Source organism: Cajanus cajan, chromosome 5, assembly GCF_000230855.2.
Source record: "Cajanus cajan strain Asha chromosome 5, NIPB_CcT2T_4, whole genome shotgun sequence".
NCBI lineage: Eukaryota > Viridiplantae > Streptophyta > Magnoliopsida > Fabales > Fabaceae > Cajanus > Cajanus cajan.
In genome coordinates this window covers 53,662,979-53,671,246 of record NC_138521.1, presented here as the reverse complement: position 1 = coordinate 53,671,246, position 8,268 = coordinate 53,662,979, and the positions used below count along the sequence as shown (strand labels likewise).

Genomic DNA, 8,268 nt, shown 5'->3' with positions numbered 1-8,268 from the left:
AAGTATTCATTACTGACATTATTAAACCAGTATTTATGCAATTAACAACTTCCAATCAATACCTAAAGACCAATTTCATCTGCTACAAACATGCACAAATCCATACACGGTTACCAACTATCAAAATTTAACAAACCAATATATTCAAAATCTATATTTACAACGACATAATGCAACACCGCTTCCACCAACATACACTAACCACATTCAATTCTCCACATCACCCAAAATACGTGCAACCAGTCTCATTTGTAAATGTTTTACATCCTAAATGATCTTCAACTAAAACCACATTCTAACTTAAACCACACTTTACGACACAAATGACCATAACTATAACCTATCTATCATGTTTCACATAACCAACCCAAAAAATATATACTTCCCATACCAAATCCATACTAACTAATCTGTTCAATTTCACGTTTCAACAAATTAACATACAATATCAACTAACAAATACATATCTTCATTTCATCAAACTGCTACATATCATTTATAATTCCTAATCAATGCTTCTTTAACCAGACAAATATAATCAACCTCAGTTTTAAACACCATTCTCCTTAAACCATCAATTCATTTGGCGACAACTTTTGTAATTATTAATTACACACCTCAAAATAACGTATTCTGCTACACACGTCATTCATCAACTATCACAAAATTTGTATTCTGCTAACAAACCCAACATTCTACAACAATTCACAAGATTAAGGATTACACAAACAGCTAACCATCACGACCACCTCCTCATAAAGTCTGCCTACTTATTCCACGTTCTTTAAGCTACAGCTGTATCTTTGCATTCTCTGCTTCAACTAACCAAATTTTCTGTTTAACAATCTATGGGGGCACATACAGCATTACAAACGTATACACACAAAATCATCGATCAACTTCATAAACTTCCTAAAACAATAACGTACCTAAAATTGCTCAAAAGCCCCACCAACATCATGTCTGTAAAATACAACCTCACACTGCATTTCCTCAATCTGACTTCGCCTACTCTGCATACCACGCCCCACTGTCTTCCATTCATGTAAAACTATATTTCATATAATCAAATCTAACAAACATCAAATTTGTCAATAACATTTTTAGAAAAACGGAAGAAATCCAGTAACAAACATATTTCAATGCTCAACAAATAATACCATTACCCTAAACACAATTTTCAACAAAACCAAACTCTAACCCTACATTCACCAACCTCTAAACCACCACATATGCTATCTTAAAATTACAATTAAAAAAAAGGTATAACAACCAAACAAAAATGTAAACAAACAACAAAACCAAAAAATCAGCCATCAACGATGTTCAACCCACCACAATTTTCTTCTTCTACGCAATACCCTGCACTAACGCATCATCAATCCGCTCTTCAGACTCCACAATCAACAAACCCTTTACCTCAAATCTCCGCCTCACGAAAAGTAAAATACCGACCAATAATGCATAATGCCTTTGTCATTTGCAAAACGCTTCGTTCTTTACAACCCATTTCTTTAGCTCTCAAAAATCACTCAAACGGATTTTCACAGGGGTTGCGGACTGCGACAAACAAAACACCACCACCGTGCGCCGGCCTACTTCACCCATGGTTGCCAACAAACTACCGCCACAATCGTAACACCCCCACCTGCTAAACGGAACCCTAGACAATACAAAATGTCCCTGAATAAAAAATTTCAAAGGACTACTCTGCAATTGTTAAAACTTACTCATTAAATTAAATCTCAACCGTTTACTTTTTTTAACATTTAATCTACGGTCATTATTCATTCACCACCCATGCACCACTTGTTCAAGTGGTCCGTCAGAGAATTTACCTTTATTTGCTACAACTCCATAAAATCATCTTCTATCAATGTCTCTTATTTTATTTTGAAACTACTCACTTTTTACTTTATTTTAAAACTATTCATAAATAATTGCTCATAAACATTTTTTTTCTTTTAATATAGTGTAGGCATTTAATGTCTTTTATTATTATTATTATTATTATTATTATTATTATAATTTATACTAATAATAAAATAGATATCTTTTTGGTGTATAATTTTTTAAGAAAATTTTATTCTCAATTTATCCAAACCATCTCTAATTTTCTTCCACAATCACGCAATCATTTTTAAAATTTTTCGCAACTACTTTATTTCTATCTCTCAATTTTTTATAGTTAAATAATATATAGAGATATGAAATTTTTTTTTTCTAGTAGTAAAAGCAATAGTAATAATAAAATATTTTTAATTCTTGTAAGATGAATGAATTTTGATTTTAATTTCTGTAATATTTTTTTCTTTATTTTACATCCTTATAAAATTTGTAAGCACTATTTTTGGTCTTTATAAAATATTTTTTGTCATTGTAAAATAAATAAATTTTGATTTTATTTCCTAGTTTTTTATTTATTTTTTATTTTCATTCCTCTAGTCTAAAATCTCTATTTTTATTTCTAATAATAATTTTAAGATTGATTAATAATATTTTAATTTAAAAATCTATAAAACAATCAAGAGGTGTCACATATTAACATAGTATTACACAACACTTGAAAATTACTTGATCATTTGATAAATAAAAAATAGTTAAAATTATAACATAATAACATAAAAAACAATAGTTTTAAATTTTATAAGGATGAAAAATACTTTTCTTAATAAAGACTAAAATTAAAATTTATTTATTTTATAGCGATTAAAAATATATTTATAGCTAATAATAGTAACAAAAAACTTAATAATTTACCTTAGATATTTGCTGACGTAAAGGCAGACTTTGAAACTAGTAACTCTAACTCCGATATGCACACTCTCACAATGAAGCATACATGATTTTGCATTCTCCTCACTGATCAGCAGATTTCTCAAAACACATGATTTTCCATTCTCCTCTCTCAATTATATCCCTCTTTGTAGTTTGTACGAAGATTTAACATGGAAAGAATACAAGAATACAAAGAATTACAAAGAATTCTTAAGAATTCTTGTATTCCTGCCATGTTAATTCTTAGAACAAATGATCTCTCCCTTCTTCCTTTGGCACGAGTGAAGGAGCAATCAGGAATCTTTTCATTCAAGTGTGTTCTTCCAAAGTAGATAATTGAGAATCTTGACATGGTTGTACTCATTCAACTAAATTCCCTGTGAATTAAGCACAGCCATAAAAATAGTAAATAGTAACTAAATATCCTTTGGTGAAATTCCTACATGAAAATATACATGTTTTCTAACACAGGCACATCCACGCGTAATACAGGTAAAAGCAGTGGGGGAAAAACAACAAATTGATTGCTGGCAGAATATGGGGAAAAAGACAGCCTTCTAGGGAGGAGGAACACACTTTCTGTTTCATCCCAAAATTAATAAAAATGGACTGTCATCTTGTAAATTGATATTTTATTTAGTTATATTATTACTTTACACTATTTATAATTTAACTTTTTAGATACTCTTTCTCTCACATCCTTTATTATTTCAACAGGCATAACTTTTTATAACTTATTTTATTATTTCTTTTCCTCACATTGTTTAGATGTATATGTCTTGTACCCACATTCTTTATGATTGTTTTAAAAATAATTGTCATGAGATATACCTTACAGTTAGTATCATAATATTTATCAAGAATTATTGTCACCTACATTATAAATAATATATATATATATATATTTATTTATTTATTTGACATATTACTTAAAAAATGTAAATATAAATTATAATATATATCATTAAATCTAATTTAAAATTAATATTAAAATTATGTATAATTATATATCAAATAAAATTATATCTATATATTATATTTATAATAATATTATTTTGTATCACCGTATATAACATTTCTAACATTATTTTTTTTATCTATTTTTAATATTATTTTTTTTATCCTCCACCATAGACGTACAATATTTCTTCTCATATTCCTTTATAGTTTATTTTGTCAAAAACTTCTTATATTATCCTGCACCATTCCTGCCTATTGGATTCCGTATTTCTGTGTCTTGATTTCCTCTCTTATTTACAGATAGAAAAAAAAATTATCTTTGCCTTTTTTATTTAATTATTGGTTCATTTTAATTTCTTTAATTATTAAAATTTAATTTAATTTTTTAATTTCTAAAAACCATTTCGTCGTTTTTATCTAATTTTGAGTAACAGTATTATTTCTTTTTACACGTAATGACTTGGCTTAATTAAGATTTTTAATTTCTGAAAACGTTACAATGTTGTTGTCTTTATCTAATTTTAACTAACAATGTGTATATGGTGAAAAAAAGAGAGATATTATTTCTTTATATGCATGTTACTTTATTATGTTATGTATTAAAAAAAGAATTAATATCGTTAGTCAAAATTGGATGAAAAGAACAATACTACATTATTTTTTAAGAATTCTAATTATAAAGAGATTAAATTGAATCAATTAAATAAAAAAAATAACTTAGTTAAAAGTAATAAACCAACATTTTTTGTTTTCTTATCTTTTAAAATTTTTTTAAAAAAAGATTATAGAAAATAGTTCAGTACCTGCCGAAGGTCACCAACATTGACAAAAAGAAGTTAGATCCTGTGGGATTGAAACCAAGTCCCATCTTCCACACAGATTTGCAGTACTGAAGCGTTGTTGGATCCGAATCTCATGTGCACAATATATAGATCCAACAATTGGAAATTTGTTATGAGATCTGATCAACCAATACCATTTCAGCCAACACTTTGGTTTGTTCAAGCTACTCAACCATGGTGTTAGTTCCATTGGAATTGGTCACCAATTTGAAAAATGAAACCCTCAAGTTTTTCATGCAACCACAGTCTAAGAAAGATAATTAAGGCAGGTCCTCCCGACCCTTATGGTTATGGCAGCAAGAGAATTGGCTCAAACGGTGATGAGGGTTGGCTTGAGTATCTCCTCCTCAACACCAACTCTCATGTCATATCCACAAAATCACTTATCCTTTATGACAAAAACGACCCAGAAAATTATAGGTAATCAATTACAAAAATCATAACAGTCCCCTGGTTTTTGTTTTTTTTTTCTTCCATTTCTGTGGGTTTATTTTTTCCCCTCTCTTCTATATATTTTTTTTTTCTTCCAATTTTAACAAAACTAAGTTAAAAATATTAACATTTTTCTTTTTGTTTTTTTAAGAACTATATTACCTAAAATTTTCTGGATTTTGCTCATAAAGAAGAAGTGACTTAGGGATACAACATCAGGTTGGTGTAGAGAAAGAATTACTCAATCCAATCCACATCATCATTTTGTATCAATTCTCTTATTGTTATAGTCACAAGGGTTAGAAACACCTGCCTTATATCTTTCTTGAGACTGGTTGCATGAGATACTTGAAGGCTTTATTATCCAAATTGATCATCAACTTCGATGGAAAACCATGGTTGACTAGCTTGAACGAACGAAACTGTTGGCTGGCCTCGACATATGAGTGTCTTGGCCTCAGGATCTGAACATGCTTGATGGCCTGCATGTCTTCACGGCAAATGACTCGTTTAATGCAACTTGGGGAAAGAACAATCATGGGTGTTCTTTTCACCAAGCTACACTAAACTAATCATTTCAACAACCATGGGTGGGAAAGAATAACTAGATGCTACAACTAGAAGGAAAACGAAGTAAAGAAGCATGTGTGTGTGGCTGCCATCGATCAGTTGGGGTTTAAATAAGCAAATGTGAGAGAAATTATGGACGTGAAATCACACCATCATGATTTCAACTCCTAATTAAGAAATCAATTAAAGATTATAACAATTGAAATCGTATTTTAATTAAGTATAAGTTTAAAAATATTTTTTAGTTTTTTAAAAATACTATTTAATTTTATTAGAGAATTTCTCGAAAGTATTTATAGCTTGTATTCAAATAAACTTATAATCATCTTGTATTCATGTCTTGTGTTTAAAGATTTTATGGACTTTTTGACCTAATTAAGGTTATTATAGAAATATTTTACACGATTAGGGTTGTTTTTAAATTTATCCCCACTTTAAGATTGTTAATGTAAGTGTTGCTTGTTAACACAATGTCACCTAATCATGTAACTGTTTTATATAATAAAAAAAATTAGCTTTAAATTGATGTTGTATTGGTGACGTTGGAATTGCGTGCAATGTATTCCAACGTCATTTGTTTCTTTTGTATATATACAAGTGACTTTGTTTCTATAGTACTTCCTTATTATTTTAATTTTTTTTTAATTCATCTCACTATCTTCATTAGTCTATACCGAGAACAGTGACACTAAAAGAGCAGCATTAAAAATAATTAAAATAATAAGACGATATTATAATAAACAAAGTCACTTGTAGAATTAGTAAAAAAAAAGTAATGCTAGAGTTGTAATGTTAATAGTGATCTTACACGTGGTTTTAGCGTCACCTACTTTACAACATCACATGTCACACTTAAAGTTAATTTTTTTATAAAAAAAAAAAAAACAACGTGACATTAGGTGACACTGTATTTACAGGTAAGACTTATATTAACAGTCCAAAATGAAAATAAATAAAAACAACTCTAATCATTAAAAAATGTTTCCATAATCAATCGGTTGGGTGAAACAACCCAACTTTGTGTGAAAAGACTCTGTAAATATACCTGTATCCGTAAGTAATATCTGAACCCGTCTCGATTTTGACAAAAAATACTCAATTTAATTAGGTATTGGTAAAATCTGATACTTTAAATCGGGTACGGGTACGGGTACGGGTATATATTTACCCGCCCCGTACTCGTACTATATTCGTCCTTGTTTCCATTTTTAATTTAATACCTACTTTTAATTTAATTATATTAAAGAATTTTAATATTTTTTATGTGTAGTTATTTATTATAATATGAGATAGAGAAATAACTTAATTATAATTATCATATAATAAAAAAAATAATTAAAAAATATCAAATTTTTTTATAAAAAAAAAACAAAAAATTTGACAGGTACGGGTACGGGTACGGATACGGGTATACCCGATACCCAATAGGAACGGATATACCTGATACCCGACAAGTACAGGTACAGAAACAGGATAAATTTAACTCACGAGAACAGAGACGGATATCATGAAACCCGTACCCAACCCACCTCCGTTGTTATCCCTACTCCGCACGAGCAAAATTATCTTATATCTCAGTGAACTGAAAATATATTAAATGACAAAATCAAAAGAATATAACAATAGCAACGATTTTGTACATTCTAACTTTTTAAACACTTCATCAATATTTCTCATACTTTTATTTTTAATTTTATCATATCATAGCACTTATCACGTTTTCCCCCTCTCCTTTGTCATTATTTCATCAATTAAGTGTCTAATAATATTTGGATTTTGGAGTACGTAAATATATTTTTTCAATATATAATTAATTATGTGCTAATATCTTCTTTTTGTAAATTGAAAATTCCATAATCATGTGGAGCTACCTGATAATTTATGTAGCTGAAGATAATACTACTGTGGGACGAACTAAAAAGTTAGGATTATTAAAAACTTAAGTTTTAAGTAAACTAATAAAAATATTTCTTATCAATTTTATAAAATAAAAAACACATATATTAAAGAAAACTCATGTTAAAAAATATTAATATATATTTTTGATAAAAAAAATTATTTTAAGCATCACTCGTGATCTGGAGGACATGTGCTATAATGCATGAAGGCTGAGGGGAAAGAGATGCGCTACGAATTTTATCTAGAGATAGACAGATAGACATCTGGCTATTATGGTCTTAGTGTCGTGGCACTGTACCATCCACACACCGGACATGGAATTGCATTCTTGAATTTTTATTTGTGAATTGCTACCGGATTCTTCTAAATTAAAATAATTTAATATACTCAATTTTTTAAATCAATAAAAAATTATTTAAAGTATATTTTTTATTTTTATACTTTTTCACTTTACTAAATGATATGTCATTGATAAATAAATAATTAACTTTTTTTCCACTAAATACTAACTCAAGTATTTTAAATCATTTTATAAAAATAAAAATAATTTTGAAAAATATAATAAAATTTTATTTATTAAAATAGAGACAAATTTTATTAATTTTTTATTTGATTTATTTTTCAAAATTTACATATAAATACGAAAAATTTCATAATATATAAAAATATCATTAATAAATTCAAATATTTTATGTAATAGATATATATATATATATATATATATATATATGTCTTAATAATTTTAAGAAAATAATAAATGTAATCAAATTATTCTATAAACTTCAAA

General features: G+C 28.0%; 1 long non-coding RNA gene across 1 annotated transcript; it reads right to left on the bottom strand.

Annotated features, from left to right (window-relative positions):
- Positions 1 to 560: 560 nt before the first annotated feature.
- On the bottom strand, positions 561 to 5,995 carry LOC114915189 (uncharacterized). Its single transcript, XR_014434104.1, has 2 exons — positions 4,542 to 5,995; positions 561 to 3,155 (listed from the first exon to the last, which is right to left on the bottom strand). It is a non-coding gene; the product is annotated as an uncharacterized LOC114915189 (long non-coding RNA).
- Between the last annotated feature and the right edge of the window lie 2,273 nt (positions 5,996 to 8,268).